The sequence below is a fragment of the Ambystoma mexicanum genome, chromosome 5q, assembly GCF_040938575.1.
Source record: "Ambystoma mexicanum isolate Mex_15411 chromosome 5q, UKY_AmexF1_1, whole genome shotgun sequence".
In the NCBI taxonomy this organism is placed as follows: domain Eukaryota; kingdom Metazoa; phylum Chordata; class Amphibia; order Caudata; family Ambystomatidae; genus Ambystoma; species Ambystoma mexicanum.
Window position 1 is genome coordinate 935,710,846 of NC_090933.1, and position 23,277 is coordinate 935,734,122.

A 23,277-nucleotide genomic window follows, 5' to 3' on the forward strand; every position below is an offset into this window, starting at 1 on the left:
CGGTATACAGCAACATCATAGAACCCAAAGAGGGCACAGAGACTCTCAATTTGTTTGTTAAAGGTGTGGAAGTACTGATCCCCTGTTTAAAAGTATTCCTGCTTTTAATCCCTTTTTAAAGCAATTAGCTGTTCCGTTTGCTTCCTGAACATAGCAACTCAGGGATGGCTTGGCTTTGATCCTGCGTGTAGTGAAACTGCTTGAAGCAGTAGTCCCTTCATCGACCTGTTTTGGCTGGTTTGTTTTTTAGATGCTGCCTGGCACATTGATTTTCCTTTTCGTTATTGTTTTGTTTTATTCATACCAATGTTCCTGGGGCTAAAGCATGTACGTGCTTAAGAAGTCCTTTCTCTACTTTTATAAAAGTGATTATGATGGATTAAGAGGCTCTAATGTAACTATTTAAGGTTACCAATATTTTATTGCCACCACTAAAAATTGGAAAGAGAAGGTTGCGTCCTTCATTCGCTGTTTTATTGAACCGTCTTTATTGTGATCTCGAAAGGGAAAACTGCACCCCTGTAATATAAAAAGTTGAGAGGCTGGTGTCTTTTCATGTTCTGTTTTACTACTTATCAGACATTGGACAGAGACCTTTACAGGTGAATTGTTAGTGTCTGAGGCTAAGGTGGTCCTCAAGGGAGTCCACTGTTGCATGCACAGACGCACACAATTTAGACAATAAAAAATGTAGTCTCACAGATGAGCGCCACAGTCTTACACTAACAAGAGATTTGACAATGAAACAAGTTCGTGAGGCAAGACGTTTTTATCCGTGGTTGCTGCTCTTTGGCTCCATTCTCCTCCATCCCACTGCCACACTCTTATTCATTTGACTTGTTTTCCATGGTCCCTCGTTCCCACAGCCTCCCCACAAGCCTGATCTTAACCTCTCCCACTCACTTGTCTCCACGCTCTAAGAACACTTGCCTTGATGGTCATCTCCTTTCACCCACTCACCCTTTAACTCCCAGTCTCAACCTTCTCTGGTGCCTTATAATTACACAGTGCACCACACCAGGTACAGGAAGATCCATGGCAGACCCTGGATATGCGCCTTGAGACCTCAGGGAAGTCGGAGCACCTAAGTGGTAAAAGAAGCAGTCTTGTAGATAAATCCCATATTCATACAGTAACAAGAGCATTCATAATAAAAGCAGCAGGGTGGAAGCCTGGTCAGACATATGAGATGGACAGGAAATCATGTTTCAAAAATGTTCTTTTTCCAAAATCAAAAAGAAACCTTTTCAAAGTCCTATTTCTATACCCGATTCCCTATTCTAAAGAATAACAACTAGGTATTCATCAGGATGTCTTCCAAAAATAATCACTGTACTCGGCCCAATCCTACTCTGGCCAAACCTCTATCCTACAACTATAAAGGAAAGAAGGAAAAGAAAGTCTTAGCTTTAACATAAACTAGTGTTACTTCCCCTGTGAATGAGGCCGGTTTTCTGACCCCCATCAAAGAGTTCTCTGATTTTCTGCCTATCTGAAACCGATTATCCAAATATCAACCAATACCAACAATGCCCTTCAGTCTTACTTTTGGAATTATCATGCAATCCTGGTCAATTGTTCAAAATAAAATAGTTCTGTCTTTATCGATTCTCCTTGAAAAGCTCCTCTGAGCCAGGAGAAATTGCTGTTCACAATGGAAACAAGATTCACACTTTTTGCTTGTCAAAGAGTTCACCTTCTCAGCCTCGAACAGGCTGTGCACTTGGGTAGTGTTGGTTGCTATCCTCTGTCCTAGTCACAGACTCTTCAGCCCCGGGTCGGCTATGGGCCTGATGCACCCAGTGTAACCCCGTGTGAGGAATTGGTGCATTCTGAACAACATGGGTTTTAGGCCTATTTAGGCCGATTTGTTGTCTTGTTTCTCTCTCTACCCCTTCTGAGGAACTCATGTGCTTGGCTCGCCAAGGGCTATTGGCATGGTTAGCCCAGTTTGTACTTTGGTGTCTCTCAATACCTCCTGGGGTACTTGTGCACTCAGCAGCTCACGGGTTAGGGGCCTGGGTAGTCTGGTTTATTCTCAGGTTTGTATCAACCTCTCCTGTGGTAATCGTGTTTAGCACCACAAGGGCTCAGGACCTGGTGTGCCTGGTTTAGTTTCAGGTTTGTATCAACCGCTCTTGGAGGATTTGTGTGCTCAACCCGACAAGGGGTTGAGGCTCGGTGAGCCTGGTTTGTTCTCTGGTTTGTCTCAACCCTACTGGGGGATACGTGTGTTTAGCACGAAAAGGGCTTGGTGAGACTAGTTTGTTCTCTGGTCTGTCTCAATCCCTCCTGGGATATTCGTGTGCTCCACCCAACACGGGCTTGGGGCCTGATGAGCCAGGTTTGTTCTCTGAATCATCTCGACCCCTCCTGTGGAATTCGTGTGCTCTGCCCGACAAGGGCTCTGGGCCTGGTGAACCCGGTTTGTTCTCTGGTTTGCCTCAACCCTTCCTGGGGGATATGTGTGCTCAGCCCGACCAAGGCTGAGCCCAGTTTGTTCTCAGTTAGTCTCAACCCCATCTACGGTATTTGTTTGTTCAGCATGACAAGGGCTCGGGCCTGGTGAGCCTGGTCTGTGCTTTGATTTGTCGCAACCCTTCATGGGTATTCGTAAACCAGACCCGAGCCCTTGTTCAGCACAACAAGGGCTCGGGTCTGGTGAGCCTGATGTGTTCTCTGGTTGGCTCATCCCATCCTGGGATATACATTTGCTCTGCCTGACAAGGGCACGGGGCCTGCTGAGCCCAGTTCGTTCTCTGGTTTCTCTGAGCCCCTCCTGGGTTAATCGCATGATCAACCCCCAAGGACTATTGGTTGTCTTGGCTCTCTTTCCTTCGCTTCGTGGGATTCTTGGGCTTCTATTGATGTGATTGATTGTAGTATTGTTAGCCCGCTTTCTGTCTCTTGGATTGTGGATGTTCGTAGACCGGTTCGGATTTGCCTGTGGCCTCACCTCCCGCCACCTGATTTGGTATAGGTTGCGTTCCTCTTTTCCAGGAGTGGTGCTTCTCCTGAGATTCGGCATCTTGCGTCAGCCTGGTTCCACATTTTGGAACTGGCTTTGGTCAGCGCAGCAGTACTTTCTGCGGCAGCTTCGCCGCTTCAGGACAGACGGATTCTCCGGTCTGCCAATTCAACGGTATACCGACCCACTGCTTCTGCATCTGCTTCACTCTCTTCCACTTCGGCAGGACCGGGCTCTCCGATTTCTTTGTCTTACAGAAAGCAACAGCATCCTGCGAGATTCCTGGACTCTCCACCCACCACTGTGCTGCTCTTGCTCTTTGTTCTCCTTCCCTTTATGAGGGATGAGCTGTCTAATCTGCAATCTCGCACAGCACAGCATTCCCCACTAGCTGTTGGCTTCTCTGCCAGATGCTCGGGTTTCCAGCTGGTCTTAAGTACTCCCTGGAGGAAAGGCTGTTAGAAATTCCATCTATACAGATTACGCCACAAATCTCAAGTGTAGATCGAGATCTTTAGTTTAATTGGAGAAACCCCCGAGGAGGCCAACTTCTTTTCATTAACATCTTCGTGTATGGTCTCATCAACATTCTGGAACTATACACGAAGATGTTGTCATGGTTACAGAACCTTGTGTGCATGCATTCTTAACATATTCTCACATCTCCCTTTCTAAATAAATATAAATAAATTTTGAAAACTTTTGAAAATCTTAACATACAATTTCTGCTATGCTGTGCATACATAACTATATATATATCAATCTTAACTTTAAACTTCTACGAAATTATAAAGGATACATCTCTTAATGTTACCACGGTTGTAACATATAAGCTGGGTCCAATTCCTCAGTCCAACTTCTCAGTTTCCAGTTCTCAATAATACACAAAATCTTGTTTACGGTTCCACATCCTTTTCCTATGTCTTGGTATTGACTGAGCATTGTCATTCCTTCCTTCATGTGAATTTCCTTATACTTTCTCTTCCTGTGTACTTCCTTTGCTCTTCACACTTGTCTCATTATTTTTTTCCTTGTTATTCTTCTCTTGAGATGTTTCTCCATACCATTCTCTTTCACTTCTCATTACCTCCTCCTCCTTTGCCAAAACAACATCATCACATGACCATTTCTTGCCATCCTCTAAAATCACAGATTTCTTTGAGCATTCCATCACCCTTTGAAGAGGACGATATCTTGACTCTCCTTTCATTACACGTTTTGGTTCTCTCACTCTTACCCAATCACCTTTCTCAATTTGACTCTCTTGAACATGTTTTTGCTTGTCATAGTATCTTTTATACTCTTCTTGTTTTTTTTTTACTCTGATGACAATGTCTTCCAAATTTATCTCTGTGTTCCTTTTGTTCATCATCCAAGCAGGCTTAAGTCTATTTGTAGATATCCTTCCTCTCATCAATGTGAATGGAAATTCTTCAGTTATTGAATGTGGGGTAGCTTTGTATGTGTTGAGAGCCTCCTTGAGTGTCTCTTTCCATGGTAAACCATTTATAATGGCCAATTGGATAATGCCTTTTATGAAACGATTCATCCTCTCCACCAAACCGTTCCCCATTGGATGATATAAGGCCGTTGTGCTGTGTTTAATGGCTCTATCCTTCAGAAACTTTTGAACTTCCACAGATATGAATTGAGCTCCATTATCAGACACTAACTCTTGTGGTTCTCCTTCTCTGTTAAAGATTTCTTCCAAAAACTTCACAACCTTGATAGCCGACACAGAGTCCTCGACAATACCACATTCCACCCATTTGGACATATAATCCACCAACACTATGAGGAAGATTTTTTGTAATTCCAAAGTTTCATATGGTCCAGCTATATCAATAGCTAATTTTGTCCATACTGTACTGGGAATATTCACCGGCTGTAATGGGGTTGTCCTAATCAATTTACTTTTGTCACTTACTGCACATGCAGTACAATCTCTAACCAGAGATTCCATTTCACCCCACATATTAGGCCACCAATAAGCTGTCCTTACTCTTCTTTTTGTCAACATTCTTCCCACGTGGCCTTCATGGGCAATGTCCATAATCCTCTTCCTCAAGTTTGTCGGAGGTATTACACGTTCTCCTCGATATACACATATCTTATCACTAGACAACTCATCTTTAAATCTCTCCCAGTACTTTACATTGTCATCAGTATCTTTCCAACCACTCTCAATGGCTCTTCTCAACATTTCCTGTTCCGGGTCACATTCTCTGGCTCTTAACCATTCCTCCTTCGAGAAACTCGGGTGTACTTGAGCCACGATGCAATCCATGTTTTCTTCTTCCATGCATTCATCTTTGTCCTCACAATCACCCGGAAACTCCTCACACGGCAGGCGAGAAAAGCAATCTGCTACCACATTGTTTTTTCCTGGAGTGTATTTTATGGTCACATTAAATTGCATGATGATCAGTGTCCATCTTCTTATGCGTGGAGATGTCATGTGAGGATTTTTTGAGTTTAAAACATGGACAAGTGGTTTATGATCTGTTCTAATGTCCACTGGGATGCCCCAAATTAGACTTTTGAAATGTTCTAATATCCACTTAACACCAAGAGCTTCCTTCTCTATCGTCGAATAATGTCTTTCAGCACCTCTTAATGTCCTCGAGGCAAAAGCAATGGGAACAATTTCACCTGCTTGAACTTGTTCTAGTACACCTCCCAGTCCTATATTACTTGCATCCACTGATATTCTTGTCTTGGCACTTGAATCAAACAACTTTAACACTGGTGCTTTATTGATCAATGTTTTGATTTGCTCAAATTCACTCATACAATCTTCAGACCAAATAAACTTTACACCTTTGCACATTAAGCTTCTCATTTTCTCAGTTCTATCTGATTAATGGTCAATGAATTTCGAGTAGTATTCTGTTAAACCCATGAAACTCCTGAGTTGGTCCTTGTTCTTAGGATCAGAAATTTTTAGAATGGTGTCTACCAATGATTCCTTTGGCATTATACCATCAGCATTTATCCGATGACCCAAGTATGTTACCTCACTTTTCTTGATCTTGCATTTTTCCTTTTTTAGTGTCATTCCTTTCTGTTGCAGAACCTGTAGTACACCTAATAACTTTGCATCATGATCTTCTTGAGAAATCCCTGACACCAATATATCATCCTGGAAATAATGTACTCCTTGTAAACCTTCAAATAAATGATGCATTAATCTTTGGAATACAGCGGCTGCTGGAGCCAACCCAAAAGGCATTCTCTTGTATCGAAAAGCTCCCAATGGTGTTACAAAAGATGTTAAGTGTCTAGACTCTTCCTCTAATACAACTTGATGATATGCTGATGATAGATCTAACGTCGTAAAATACTTTGCTGGCTTCATGGTGGTCAACATTTCCCCAATGTTCGCCAAAGGATGTCGATCTACCCATATGTTGGCATTCAAGTCTCTTAAGTCCACGCACATCCTGATGGATCCATCCGTTTTTTTTACAATTACAATCGGGGATAACCACTCTGAGCTTTCAATGGGTTCGATGACATCCTGCATGCATAATCTTTCTAATTCACTCTTCAATGCCTCCCTGGTACCAATGGGTATGTTCCTCACTTTATGTACCACTGGTTTTGCACCTCTTTTGAGTACAATCCGATGTTCAAGTCCCTTGAGTAAACCTATTTTATCACTGAATACTTTGGGAAAAGCCTTTGCCAAATTCTCTGCGGTATCACAACTTTTCTCAGTGATGCACAAAATGGGTACATTTTCACCTGGATGAATTCTCATTTTCAAGGATGCTTGCTCCCACCATCCTACTATCGAAAACCAATTCTCAGCCACATACAATCTGCAGTATGTTTCCCTCCCTTCAAAGTTAAGATGTACCCAAACAAACCCTATAATGTTGATGGGTGTTTTTCCATACCCTGTTGCATTTATTCTTGTCATCTGTAGCTCTTCCATTTTTTTATTCAATACAGTAACATATGTCTCCACATCAACCATCGTATAAGGAGATCCAGTATCCACCATCACTTGTAAAGTTATGCCATCTACCTCCATGGCGACCCACGGTCCCACGTTTTTTTCACCTGGTGCAACAGCTAGTATCTGAACCCTGTCTTCAAGCTGATCCGTGACCGCCAACAAGTTGCTTGGACCACCCATTTCCTCCAACGCCTTTATACTCGTCATTGCTGCACCTCTGCCTCTATTGTATCGTCCAGTATTTCTTCCAAACCGGCTGTTAAATCTACCTCTTCCTCTATTGTTGCGACACATTTTTCCAAAATGCCCTACATGTCCACATCTGAAACATTCCGCTGACATAGCCGGACAGTCTCTTTCTGCGTTGGCATGTTTATACCATCCACAATTTAAACATCTATTATGTTGTTTGAACATGCCTGCTCTTTCTTGTCTTGGACCATTATTTGTCTCTGACCTGACCAATCTCTTAACCATGGCAATCAGTTCGTCTTCCTGGATGTCATGCTGCCCATCCTCCATGTCTTGAACCGATTTGATTTCTACATTCTCCAATTTGTTTTGGACTTCCTTCATGCATTTTTCACCTAGTTCGATTGACCTGGCTATCTCCATTGTCTTGTCCAATGTGGGGTTCTTTGCCTGCCACAAACGTTGTTGAATACGAGGATCTGCCACATGCAACACCATCTGATCCCTCAAATATTCATCCGCTACCCCTGTGAAGGCACAGGTAGCCATCAATCCCCTTAGTGCAGCCAAATATGAGTCTATGCTTTCTCCCTTACCTTGTTTCCTCGTGAAAAATCTATATCTTTCCAGTACAACATTAGTTTTATTTCCAAAATGTTTGTTAAGTTTGGCAATCGCTGTGTCATATTTCCTAGCTCCACTCGAAGATTCTTCCCAACTCACTTCATCATGTTCCAATTCAGGTAATGTCCTGAAAACTCTTAGTGCCTCTGCACCAATGCAATTTAGAAGTGTAGCCTCCTTCTGATCATCACTGTACCTCGAGCCTCCTATTGCCCTCAGATACACTTGGAAATTATCTTGCCACTGTTCCCATGGACAATTTGGATTACCAGGCAATGGCAAAAACTTCACTGGGGCAGATATGGTCTGCATGATACACTGGTATGCAAAGAAATCCTTTCCTGACAATATTAGTTTGACACTCCACTGGCTGTACTTTTTTTTTTTATTTTGAATTATTAATTCATCCACTCTTGCACATATATTTTAAACCAGTCCAATTGCCAAAAATTTCTTTTTTTTTTTATTTTATTTTAACATATAATATCACCCTCTCTCTTCGTGTGAACCTCCACTGCAAACCGCTCCTTCCGTACACACTTGGCGTGCACTATATTGCTTTCCACTCCGTCGCGTGAATCCTTCACCCTTAATGTTGCATTAAAATGGCGGCACGCATAGCACGCACTGAGGTCCTTTTCTCTAGTGCACTAGGCGGTTGGTCCGCTCTCGCGCAGCGTCCGTATAATACTGTTCCTAGTAAGTGTTATCATTCACAGTTTCCGATTTTTTTGCTGTTGCGCCGCTCACCTTCTTACTTGTCAGCATATTCCCCTCATAGGTTTCAGCACTATCACAGCTTCTGGTGACATACGGCATCAATGTTCATCTCGTTTACCAAAATCCTCACGCTGTTCCCGGGGGCTCTCTCCATGAAAACAACTCCTCGTCGCCAATTGTTAGAAATTCCATCTATACAGATTACGCCACAAATCTCAAGTGTAGATGGAGATCTTTAGTTTAATTGGAGAAACCCCCGAGGAGGCCAACTTCTTTTCATTAACATCTTCGTGTATGGTCTCATCAACATTCTGGAACCATACACGAAGATGTTGTCATGGTTACAGAACCTTGTGTGCATGCATTCTTAACATATTCTCACAAAGGCAAGCATTACATGGGTCAGCGTTCTCCAGGAGGTGAGACCAAATACAGGTCAGTAACCACGCCATACACTTTAAAGGAACCCTGTCTAATATTAACAGGTTCACTTCCCATAAAACCCATAAACATTGATATCTTTGAACAGGACGCAGGTAAAAGGGAACCCTGACTTGGGCATTCCTGGTCCCCATGCGGGGTGGGGAGGTCACCCCCAGGGGATCCCGCTTGCCCGTATCCCTAAGGAGGGTATGGCATAGTGGCTCACCTTCCTGGTCCTAAATGGGCGACTCCCCCTTGGGCAGAAGGGACGAATTCCCTGTATTTGTCACACCTCCCACGGTCAGCATGGAGTCGGCAAGCATGTGCTTGCCTGTACTTCCTGTTCTCTTGCTCTAACCTCATACATTCTGCATTCCTTCACACCTCTGTCCTTTCATCTTTGGTACCCCTATGCCATGGGCCACAGCCTCCTACTCGCTCTGATCCGTCCGGTTTTCTACTTCTGATTTTCCTGTCTCTGCAACCACCTCTTCAAAACACCCTGCAATGAAACTCTCCTGCTCCGGCGCTTTTCTGCTTTAAACCTATGCAGAGGATTATCTCCGAGACATGCATTGGGAGGCCCACGCACTCAGAAGTGTACATTTACTCCACTCCAACAGACTACTCACCACCAGCTCCAGAGCGCTGCAGTTTGGCGGTAAAGCTCAACTCACAGAGATCTTGATCCAGGGTTCTGCTGAACCTCTCTATGCGGTCTTCATAAGTGTCAAATGTAAAGTCATGAATACATTTCATCGGAATGACCCCTGACATCTAACCAGATTTCTTAATAAACTTTTTCTATTATCATAAGACTGTGACAAAGATGCACTTTGTACATTTTTATGAAGCTTTGTTTTTAAGTATGATTTTATAGCCAACATATAGGACTAGCATCTCGAAAAATCACATCCCAATGAGGTGACCAACTGTACGAAGATGAACTTGCCATTTTGCATTTGACTGCACCCCCCCCAATCCTCAAAACAAAGCTAAGGGGAGCAGAAATGTCAGCAGAGATCAAGTGAAAAGAAATGTGCAGTGAATGGTGCATCTTACTCAATGTGCATGTGTGTAAGGCATTTTCTCAGATGTGCCATATTATGGCATACATGATGAACGCATGACGTTGCATGACGTTGCATCGTCAAAAATGTGTGCATCACATCAGACGTGGGGAAAACCATGTGGAAATGCCAATAAAAACTGGAGCTGAGCAGGAAGTCGCCAGAAACAAAGCTGAGAACAGAAGTCCTCCTCTTCCCATCCAGGAACGTCCTGCAGCAGAAATGCCACCCAGAAAACAAAGTCTGACGATGGTGGCGAAATAGAGGGCTGGCCCACAAATTCCACTGAGGAAGAAGGACACCATTTATGATACAGGAGGCCAATGGGCCAGCATTGCAGTGAGGACTGCATTCTGGGCCGAAAAGACGTCCGATGTGAACACCCTCGGTATCGCCATTGAAAGAGATCAAGAATCACAAGGGGTTAGGGGAGGGGTCATAATGCTCATAAACAAGAATAACCTTGCAGCCATTCACACCCATGCCAGGGACAGGTGAAGTGGGAGAATGGAAGAAAAGGCTCCCACCAATCCCCTCTCTCGCTTGGCCTAGAGGATCACGGCCCAGGCACCCGCCACGAGAGGAGTTTACCCATCTACTAGACGACCAAATACCCTGGTACAAGAACATACGGATGTGCCCTCCCGCGTGCCCGCCAGCCTGCCATACCCTTGCCGACGCCTGCGGCATGAAGGGACTCGACTGAATCATCCAGCACTAACTCGACACATCATTAGAGATGCCATGACGACCCGGCCAACGGCCAGAATACCCGTACAGCATACACACTGGACACTCCCACACCAATCCACACGAAGAACATACTCAGTGCTATGATGCAAGTGACGGATACACCCACAGACGCCCATCTTTATTATTTTTCACATAGGCTTCTCAAAATGCAGAAACGTAAGACGCACAATGAACTCATCTAAAAGCTTGCTCACGCTTCTCCTAAACCCATGCGCAATAATGAAAAGCATAACGAAGACACAATACTGGGGATAAAGCAATATGATACCATAACCTAAAGCGCTGTGCACCAGGCCCAAGTAGGCCGCAAGCAAGAGCTTCCATGAACATTGAATGAGCAAGAGTATAGTTGCTGACCCTGCAGAATGAGCCCGGCGATGACTGACAGTCAAGGGCACAATGTTGCAATCTCGTATGCCGCAAGCCGACGCCGAGGTCACACCTGCAATTAAAACCAGGCACACAGTGGAAAATACAATATTAATTGTGCAGAATTCTGCCACGACCACGGTCCCACCTCACGTGACCAAGCCAAACCTGACAGGGTGCCAGGCCCAGGAGGAGGGAGGCACCGAAAACCCCCGTTTCAAGACATAGGCAGATACAATTAAGTGATTCAATGGACATCTGCGGCGGTGGGAGTAGTCGGCCTTCAGGCATACCAATAAATCTTCACATTGTCTGCACATAACCATAGTGAAACATTGTTGCAAATGACAGGTGCACCGCGAGCTGGGAAAACGATGGTCCCAGACTGGGGGGCTCGTGCGTGGACCAATCAGAACATGGGGCTCTTATCACTGACGCCAGTAACATTGACCAATCCCCAGGGATCTTCATGTAACAATTTTCGTGTATCAATTTGAAGGGACAACCCAATTATACCACCTGACTAACCCTCAACCACTAACAATGCTCTCTATACGTATGCTATACTAACCCTACCACTCGAGGAACCAATCCAGAGTGACGATAGGTTTTTTGCTAAACTTTCCAAGGTGACGCAGGTAGCGCGTCATACTAAGGTAAAAAGGGCCTGCGAGCCCATGATGAAGAGAGAGAGTCAGGACGGACGCGTACGTTCCTTGACCCATCCCTGCCGTTTGTCCAATAAACAGCAGAACCACCTTGCTTCTTGCGTGTGGCTCATACTCATTTTTGGGATACACGGGAGGAGTTGGGGCCTCTCTGCCCGGAGGTCCGCGGAGGGCTCAGCCGACCCCAGGCGAATTTCCCCCCGACAAGTTGGAGGCACTGCTGAGATCTGTTTAAGATCTGCTTTTATTTTATTTTTCCGAGTACTCCCGTTGCGGGGAGGCCCGGCGGCGCGGCCCCCTCTGCCGCTGCCCCCTTTTGAGGACTACAGGACCATCGCGGAACTGCGAGAAGACCGGACAGCGCAATCCGGATATTGGCCTTTGGGAGCCTGTTGAGAAGTATCCCGCCCGCGGTTGGCGAGTGTCCAGACGTGGTCCAGACGAGGGGAGGTGGCGAGCCGCTTGGAGGGGTGCACGCAGTCAAGCAGCCCCACGTCAAGAGCACTTGGTGAGTATGCCACGCACAACAAGCAATGTGAAATTGTGAGGGAGGGGGGAGGAATTGAATGAGGGAGGCGGGAAGTGTTGCACAGGTGCGCGGCGAAGGTTTGGCAAATTAGTGTTGGTAATGAATGAATGGTAGCCGGACAAGTGAGAGAGCAGTCCGCTACGATTACGGGAGAGAAGGGGGCGGAGCACGGAAACATCACGTGCGGCCGCTCGGAGACACTGATTGGCCTAGGTCGCGACCACGTGTAAGGGTGTGTGTGCGTGCTCGGTTTCCTACGATTTGGCGATTATTGATCAATGAGTAGATGAGGATCCCTATTGATCGAGCAGGAAACTCGATAGATAGATGACGTTTCCCTGTAGGTGGTAGCTAGCTGGTTGCCCAATACGGAAGATAATTGGCTGGTTAAGCCATCCTGTCGAGGGGCGTATCACACGCGAGGCGACGCAGCGTGCGCAGTCCGATTATATTGTTGATTACCTTGTTCCAGGCGTGACAGGAAGACAGCTGTGGGGTCAACGGGGGTGGATTGCAAATATAGTTTGAACTTTTGAAGAACTTACTAATAGGTTAAAGAAATCGGTGACGTCACCAGTAGGGTTTTCATAGGATATCTCGAGAACAAGGCATCTTTATTTCTGAAAGTGGAGGGGAAGAAAGTTGTGGTAGGGGAGTGGAAACGAAGGTAAACGGTAGTGAATTGATCGGGGGGAAGACGGAAACGGGGACGTGGCTGCGCCCGAAGAACACCGGCCACGGCAAGTGTAAAGGAGGGAGGTGGAGCAAGTGGAAGTGGGGTGGCTGTATAAGAACGTAATAAGGGGCACGCAGCTGCAGGGGGCTACGTGCGCCTCGGCCGCAGGGGGCCGCAAAGGTGGAAAGAAAGAAAAGAACATACAAACGTGAATGCCATATTTTCCGTTATTGGATTATCACAAGTCCCCAAAAGTTACGGGGCCAGGTAAGAGGCTGTACATTATAAACTGTCAGTAAGATAACGGCTACCAAATAGGGGAAGGACAACAGTAAAGAGCTACCATGTCATACGGGCAGGATCGGGAGGGTGGGGGAACACCCTCACTACCCCATTACAACACATATGTAAAACATTATCGCCCCATAGGGAGAAACTGATCAAGTATAGCATTGAATGGACACAGGGGACGGACAACATAATGACGACACCATGGCCGCCTAATGGTAGTTTCGATCCCTATACCCAACATTCGCTACTGACCTATCTGCATAACACATACAAAGGGAAGAAGTTGACATACCACGTGGAGGTGTTTAATTTATGGAGAATGTTCCAAGGGTCCCGACCAGGACCAAACGGGATGTTTAGTATGGGTGGAACAACGGAGGAAGAGAAGATTAAAGAGGGAGGAGAGAATGGGGACAAGGAGAATGAAAGCCCACAAAACACGGGGAATGGAGAAGAGGGAGAGAAGAGTAACAACATAAAAGAAAAGGAAATAAAAAAGGAACAGAGCAACAATATACCCCTAGCGAAGATAGTGAAAAAGGAGGAAGGGGGTTATATCCTTTAAAAGAACTACGAGACATGGTTCAATTAAGGGCAGCTGAGGGGTACTCGAACCCGGCATACAGCCCGCCACCATATACAGCCACAGGTAACCACACAGAAAGGGGGCAGAGTAACACAACGGGATCAGCTCGCGCAAAAATAGCCGCAGGGGAAGGAGGGATTGACAAAGAGCAAATAGCAGGAATAGGACAGGATGACTGGGTAGCTGCACAGGTATTATTAAAATTACGAGGGTCATTAACAGAAGAAGAGGAAGAGGTGGTAAAGAAAATGGACGAGGAAAACATTAGAAGGAGCGAAAAGAAAAGAGAAGAGGGGAAAAGAAAGGGGGAGGAGCTGTTACGACAAAAGGAAGAGATTTTGGAAGAACGATTAGCAGAATTAAGGGATGAGCAGAATACACTGATCAAGCAGCTCGAGAGAGAGGAAAGAGAGAGAGCACGGGAAAGGAAAGAAAGCAAGGATGAGTTGGACAGAATGAGGGAACGAACTGAGGAGAAAAGGAGAGAAGCAGAAAGGGCGAAGGCAGTAGCAGAAAGGGTATCGAGAGCAGCACTGCGTGAAAAGAAAAGGAAAGAAGAAGAGAAAGAAAAGGAAGTGGAAATATGGAGAAGAGGATTACTAGCAGAAACGACAAGGAAATATGAAGAAAGAAGGATGATAGAAGGTATATTAGAGCAGGAAAGAGCGAAATGGGAAAAGAAGAAAGAAGAAGAAAGGATAATGGAAAAGATGAGTATTGAAGTAATGGACGAATTGAAAAGGAAAACAGAGGAAATTGATAGAGAAATAGCGGAGAGAAATGAAGGGGAAAGAGAAGAACGGGGAGGAGGGAGTGAAGTAAGGAGGTATGTATACGGAGACACAGAAGTAGCAACAACCTCAGCACAAAGGGGAGCAATTGGCAATGAAGACAAGGGAGAAATGGATCTAATAGATTTAAGAACAGCGACGATTAAGGGGGAAAAGATAGATTTGGGGTTGCCATTAATGGAGGACTTTTGCACTGAGGAAGGAGAAGGGATAGAAAAGGAAGGGAGAGACAGTGAAAGGGAAAGCTTAGACAAATTATACATCACCCGGACAAACGGAGAATCCCCATGGATCTGCAGGAGAAAGGAAGAACTGGAGGGAAGTGAGGAGGAAGAGCAAGGAATAGCAGGAAGGCAGACACGCACAGCCACACAGTCACCATCCCGTCCCACATGCTCCACTACCTCACGTTCATTATTATGCAACATACCAATATAAACTAGCGCCCTTCTCACACGAACTAACACCCTATGCAGGCAGCCTTAGAGACCTCCCTGGACGCAAGCAGGAAGTACGAATACACACGCCCACATTAAATAAAGGAAATGGTAAAAGAAATGGAAGAGATGGAGGAGAAACAGTTATGGACTCCATTGACGATGTAGAGGATAGGGAAGAAGAGGAGGGGTGTACGGATTCGATTGTGTGGGACCCAAAAGGCCAACAAGGACACAACCTAATGCCACTTTTGGAAAAGGGAGGGGTTAGACCACAATACGTCCCCTGGAAGCATGCAGACAAGGAAAATATAAAGTGCAGGCTCCCATCATTAAGTGGAGGTGCGGGAAAATGGATATATGAAATGGAAAAACACACTGCAGGACATAAATTGGCAGTGGGGGATGTAAAGGGCCTTTTGATATCAATATTAGGGGATGCAGCAGATGACATCTGGAAGAGAGCAGGCTTCCCCGGGGTAACAATAACAAACACATCACACGATGGGGCGCCATTCGCAAATTGCAGACATGCTTTATGGCAGGCACTGAGGGTACAGTACCCGGACACATCAGACATAGGAGCAATTACGTCACGCAAGATGTGTGAAAACGAAGATCCTGTTGATTATATCCAGGAAATTCAAGAGAAGTGGCGTATGGAAACTAGAGAACAATGGGACAAGACACCAGCAATATTCTATCATATACTAGTACAAGGGCTCCCAGAAGCAGTCCAGAAACAACTGAAGAAAGTAGTGGGGATAGAAGCAAAAGCATGGCCAGAAATACAACTGACAATAGTGCATCATTGTAGGACATGGCAAGAAAAAATGAAGCAAAAGGAAGACGATAGGAAAACGGAAGAGGCTAAATTTGTACAGAAAAAACGTACTAAAAATACAATGGAAGGCGCACTAATAACCAGACGTGGGTCCCGTGCCTGCTGGGCCTAGAGACCCAAGCTACTCCTCACTGATGAGCCCCAACAAGGGCGAAACATGTTTGGGGATGCTTGTGGTCTCGTGCAGAGGGGATGTGGCCTAGCAGTTCGGGCTGGACTGCCCCTTTTGGGGTGGGGCCAAGCCTGATTTGCATATGGTCTTTCCCTTCTGTAATGGCTTGGCAGGCGAAGAACGGTGGTCTGGAGGGTTGCCCAGAGCGTTGCCAGTGGTTAAGATTAATTCTAAACCTTCCAGCCATCACCTCTTTGTTTTTGCTATGTCACCCCGAGTGGGACGGGTATGCCCAGACGTGGGTCCCGTGCCTGCTGGGCCTAGAGACCCAAGCTACTCCTCACTGATGAGCCCCAACAAGGGCGAAACATGTTTGGGGATGCTTGTGGTCTCGTGCAGAGGGGATGTGGCCTAGCAGTTCGGGCTGGACTGCCCCTTTTGGGGTGGGGCCAAGCCTGATTTGCATATGGTCTTTCCCTTCTGTAATGGCTTGGCAGGCGAAGAACGGTGGTCTGGAGGGTTGCCCAGAGCGTTGCCAGTGGTTAAGATTAATTCTAAACCTTCCAGCCATCACCTCTTTGTTTTTGCTATGTCACCCCGAGTGGGACGGGTATGCCCAGACGTGGGTCCCGTGCCTGCTGGGCCTAGAGACCCAAGCTACTCCTCACTGATGAGCCCCAACAAGGGCGAAACATGTTTGGGGATGCTTGTGGTCTCGTGCAGAGGGGATGTGGCCTAGCAGTTCGGGCTGGACTGCCCCTTTTGGGGTGGGGCCAAGCCTGATTTGCATATGGTCTTTCCCTTCTGTAATGGCTTGGCAGGCGAAGAACGGTGGTCTGGAGGGTTGCCCAGAGCGTTGCCAGTGGTTAAGATTAATTCTAAACCTTCCAGCCATCACCTCTTTGTTTTTGCACTAATAACTACACCTGCAACAATGACTCAAAACACCGCACAAGTAGTAGCTGCACAAGATCCCTCACAAATACAATCATCACAGACTGTAACACAACAGCTGCCGCCACTCAACCCATACACGACTAACATGGGAGGAGGATACTCAACGCCAGGAGCTGGGTATTATAATTACAACAGGGGAAGGGGAGGAATAATGAGGGGGAGAGGATACGGATATAGCACACAACAGCAGGGGGGAGGATTTCGAAATTTCTACCCCACCGTGCAACCAGTATACCAGGACAACACAGGAAGCTTTCCATGGCAGAAGAGGGAACCACCGGTGTGTTGGATTTGTGGATTGGTAGGGCACATGTCACGCACGTGTAGAGTGAGACCGGGCACACCATCATGGATCGAACAGGGACAACAAGGGCCCACACAGGAACAGCAGGGCATCCAGCAACAGCAGATATTGCAACGGGGAAATGGGCAGCAACAACCAGTAACACAACAAAAGCCACAGACATATTCGCTGCCACAACAACAGGTAGCAGTGACACAACAACCCCAAGTACAACAAGCACAGCAACCTGCCCAAATCCAAGACCATAACATGACCTCTACCAATACACAACTACAGCAAACACAACTGGGAAGGGTGACGGTCCTGGGACACAACCCTTACACAGGAAGTGGTCAATCATTATACCCTCAATAGGACAGCCCACAGACGGCCTTGGTGTGTCCCATCCTGTCGGTAACACCTAATAGTGCGGAGGAACCACGCATAGAGGTAACGATAGGTGACAAAAGATTATCATTCCTTGTTGACACGGGAGCAACCCGGTCTTGCATAAGGGAAGGTAAATTTAAGATGTCAGGCGAAGCCATGAACACCCAAGGATTTTCTGGGGCTAGGGGATTGGTTCCCTTTATTGATAACATTCCCTTATCGATTGGGGAGTATGACATGTCAGTACCGCTTTTATATTCTAGGGCCTCACCAGTAAACATACTGGGGAGAGACATAATGAGCAGGTTAAATATGACGATCTCCTTTACGGAGGACGGCATAGTTTGCTCCACTCCATTAACATGCTCACTGCACGACAAATTATGCAAGGATACTGTGGACAGACAGTGATTAGGGCTGAGCCAGTAGATGGTGAACTGTTCCAGTACGGGACAGACATGGCATTTGCATGGATGCCAGGAATTGAAGGAAAGATCTGGAGGAGGCCAGCAGCCTATTTGTTTAGACCAGAAACACCAGCCAACGAACCAGAAGGAAAGGTGATTGCAGTGAACATAGAGAGAATTATAGCAACTGCTGATTACATTGCAGTACACGCCCATGACGGAGAAGGGAGAGCATGGAGGGCAGTGATAGCACTGACAGAGGGATGTAGACTCACCCAGGTGTCAGATGAGGAGCTCTTCTCAGAAGAAAAGGAAGAAGGTGAAATGGTGTTTATGATGAGTGTAGAAATATGGCTTAGAGTGACGTACAAACAAGTGGCACAGAAAATTGCAATGGCACTTGAAGCACCCACATCCACCCCAGCTCCCTTCTTTGAGGAGGATATGGCAAAGGTACCGACATCATTATGGACTAGTAGTCCCTATGACGTGGGGTGTATAAAAAGTGTAGGAGGAGTAAGAATAAAATTGAAAAAAGGTGACATACTCCCCAGAGTGAAACAGTACCCACTATCAAAAGAGGCAGATGAAGGCATATATGAAACAATAACGGCCCTTATAAATAGTGGCATATTGGTACCATCAGAATCACCATGTAACACAGCTGTATACCCTGTGCGCAAAGCTAAAGGGGGGTCTTGGCGCTTCATACAGGACCTCAGGCCCTTGAACAACATAGTGGAAGCAGAATACCCCATAGCAGCGAACCCGGCCACAATATTGTGCGGCATTCCAGCAGAGGCATCACGATTTACAGTGATAGACCTAAAAAATGCCTTTTTCTCAATACCCCTGCACCCAGACTCACAAGATCTGACAAGCTTCACGTACAGGAACACAAAGTGGAAATACACCAGATTGCCACAAGGCTACTGCGAGTCACCCTCAATCTTCAACAGGGTAATACAGATGGATTTGGGTAACATTGAAGTGGAAAGCACAGTGTTACAGTACGTTGATGATATAATTATTTGCAGCACAAGCGAAAGAAGATGTAGAGAGGACTCATTGAAGATGCTGACGGTATTGGCTGAAAAGGGTTACAAAGTAGACAAGGAGAAGTTACAGTACTGTCAGGAACAGGTACTTTACATTGGTCAGCTCATATCTCAATACGGGAGAAAGATTGCACCACAAAGAGCACAGGCTATTTCAAAAACACCGCCGCCCCACACAGTGAGGGAACTGCAGCTGTTCCTGGGATTGTGCAACTACTGTAGAGCCTGGGTATTTGATTACAGCTCATACATAAGACCCCTACTTGAGGCATTAAAAGAAGCTAACAAAGGGGAGAGAAAGTTGGGGTGGACAATGGAAATGAAAGAGGCGTTTGACGAACTGAAAGATGCAATATCAACTGCTCCGGTGCTGGCCACCCCTGATTATGAACGACAATTTTTTATATTTTCACATTGCGACTCAACAGTAATGAAAGCAGTGTTGGCTCAAAAAACAAGCATGGGCTACAAACCAGTAGCATTTTACAGTGGTCACTTGGATCCTGTGATGTTGGGACATTTCCCTTGCGAACAAGGTCTCGCCGCAGCTGCCTTTGCGGTAGAAAAAGCATCAACAATCACAATGGGGTGCTCAACCACACTATTTGTGGAACATGCACTATTTGCGATATTGAACAAGCCTAAGTCCACACTCACCACGCAGAGGGCGTCAGGTTATGAGATCATCCTATCTAGACCAGAACTATCAATTGTTAGATGCAGCACGGTTAACCCTGCAAGGTTTATAGCAGAAGTAATTGAGGAAGGAGATTATGCACATGATTGTACGCAGACTACCGAAATGTACTCGTGTACTAGAAAAGTCGAAGAGAACGCACTAGATGGAGGTGAGCTCTTGTTCATTGATGGGTCCTCAACGATAGACCAAAGTGATGGGATAAGGAGAACTGGGGCAGCAGTGGTAAAAATGACAGAGGAACCGGTGTGTGTGGCGATGAAATGTGTACAATTACCACAGCATTACTCTGCTCAAGCAGCCGAATTGGTTGCACTGATCTTGGCGTTGAAGGAAAGTTTCGACAAACGAGTGACTATATATTGTGACAGCGCATATGTCACGTCTACTGTCCACTCCGGATTGTCCAAATGGAGGAGAAGAGGGTTTAGGAGAGCTGACGGCACCCCAGTGCAACATGCTCTCTTGTTGGCTGAACTAATTGAAGTAATAAATGACCCCCAAGAATTAGCTTTAGTAAAATGTACCGCACACACCAATGGAGAAGATCATATCTCAAAAGGGAATGCAGCAGCTGACACACATGCGAAGTATGCTGCATATTTTGGTGAGATATGGAACCCCCCAGAGTCAGAGAGAGGGAGAGGGAGGGGAATAGCTAAGTAGATGTTGATAAGAGAAGGATACACCCATCTCCCAGCCACACAGATAATGGAGCTACAAGCGGCTGCACCAATGGCAGAAAAAGAAATATGGGTGAGAAGAGGATGTACAATGTCACCAACGGACGCACTATGGCGCCAGGGTAACACTGGAAAGATGGTAATGCCATTGGCACTATTGAACACCGCCCTGAGCCAACTCCACCACCCAGCCCACACAGGCAAGGAAGGTATCGCAGCACGAATTAGGGAAGATTGGTTCTGTCCCGAGTTAGATTCCCATGTGACGAATTTTATCAGCAATCGTCTCACATGTCAACAGTTCACGGCCGGTCACACGCTAAAGGTGATAAAAGGTACTACACCCCGGCCTGAGGGACCCTTCCTGCACATCCATATTGACTATGTTGATATGATCAACGTATGTCAAGGAAATAGGTATATGATTGTAGTAGTATGCCCATTCTCCAGGTGGATTGAGGCAGGACCCTGCTCACACCCAGATGCATTCAGAGCAGCTAAATTTCTAGTGAGAGAGGTTTTCCCCAGGTGGGGAGTATGCGAGGTACTGCGGTCAGGTAATGGTCCGCATTTCGCTAATGAAATGTTCCAACACATCACATCCTTCCTGAATATCAAGCACAAATTTGCCTGCGCATATCACCCGCAGGCCAACGGTATATGCGAACGCCTGAATGGCCTACTGAAGGAGGCAATTGCAAAGATATAGCAGACAACAAAGAAAAGTTGGCTGTATTGCCTTCCGCTAGTCCTATTTGAGCTAAGGAACAGACCAGGCTCCGATCACCACCTCACCCCTCACGAGGTGGTGACCGGACGACAAATGCGCCTTCCTCTGACGCCTACATCAAGAGCATTCACAGACTATGAAAATACAGCAATTGTTCTTGGTGATGAAATGTACCAATATGTGTCTTCCTTGATTACTAGTGTGGTGTTTGTGTCTCAACAGCTCGAGCGCACGCGGGGCGGGTCTAAGAGTGATCAACAAGAAGATGCGGATAAAGAATTGGAAAAGGGAAAACTGTGCAAAATTGCTAAAGGTGACCACGTACTACTCCGCAACTTCAATAGAAAGTGGAACAGCCCACGCTTCACTGGCCCCCACCTGGTAGAGGAAGTATCAACGAGAGCAGTAAAGCTACAGGACAAACGTGCCTGGAATCATCTACACGACGTAAAGATCTGCAAACTCCAGACCCGCCCTAGCGTCACCGACAGGGCCATTGGAAGAACAGCAACAGCGTCTCCCACGGAGGAAGAGACTTTTACCACAGCTAACGACCCAAGTGTCCCCCTACCCTACCACCCCCCTGATTCCCCAGAGACAACTACTGGCATAGAGAAGAGTAATTCCCACACCGCCCACCCCATGGTCACACGATCAAAGAGTAAAGTGACTTCCGCCAATTGAGCCCTAAGCCCCCTACCCGAATAACCCAACTGAAGGACACTTGAAGGACATTGTTTTGCACATATACACATGTAAACACTTGAATGTTCTCTCGCACATGCAGGTACCGTGTATTATTGTACTGCCAAGAATATAAATAACTAACAAGATTCACTGCCCAGGAGTAGATGCTACCCTCAGACGATAACTACCCTGAAGAATTATCACACCAATTTGTCCATCACATAAAAAGGCCAAAGTACCTAAAAAGAAGAAGGGTACGTGTCTACTACACGGCATTTCTCTTGGCCATAGAACAATCAATGCCCCATCTCCACCCTTACTTGCCTGTCCTGAGAGATAGATCACTTAGATTGGCGTGGGAACAGCTCTTCGCCTGGGCACTGAACGACTACCTGATAGGGAGAGCTTGAAAACAACAACTAACACTAATAACGAGCATATTGAGAATTTTCAGGCGGGCAACTTAGACATCAAAAGAATTAGCTGCCGGACTGCAGCAAGGTAAGAGCAAAATGCCGGTGAGATTAGCATCTGTAATAAAAATGATAGGGATCTTGATGATCACCGGGTTCTTGGATGCCTCTGTATGGCAGAACAGTTGCGCTATCAATATTTTGGCTGTTCCCAAATCTAATATACCCCCACCCCCGGCTGCAACAGGTGTGACGTCAGGTGGTACTAGCAAAATCCCACACAAGGGAAATAGAGTTAAACGCAGCACATACTCAGACCGTAAAGGTATTGACAACTACATACAAGATTCAGCACACGTCTCGAATAACATATGGTACCAACACATGACCCAAATAGGTAAGCAGACAACGGAAGACAGCTGCTATGTCTGCTCATTGATCCCATACACCATGAGCGCTTCCAGAACTTTCGTTGCCACGGAAATTGATGAAAAAACACCACGATGTATAATATACTTGACACTGTTTCAAACGAAAGGGAGATTCCAAGGGAATACGGCGCACCTGGTATGGAAAACACGAGACACATACCCGTACGAAAACAATTTCCCCAAGGCTTACTTGAGTTACAACAAGGCCAGTTTACACGCTGAGGCATTCAAATACATAACAAGCGGCCCTGAAAAAGGAGAAACAAAGAAAGTAATATTACAGTACCTACCATGTGATTGGTACGCCACTGAAGTCCCTGGTAAACAAGGATGTTGGAAAAGACCACTGATAATAATAACAGGGAAGGTGTACCTGGGTGACAAATGGGACATAGGAGTGGCTGGCAGCAACATGGTAACGAGAGAGGATACTAAGAGTATTGCTGAACATAACGACAGATGTTGGATGACTTGGGTCAAATACGTACCCATGCTAACATGGTTAGAGAAGGATGAAGACCCAA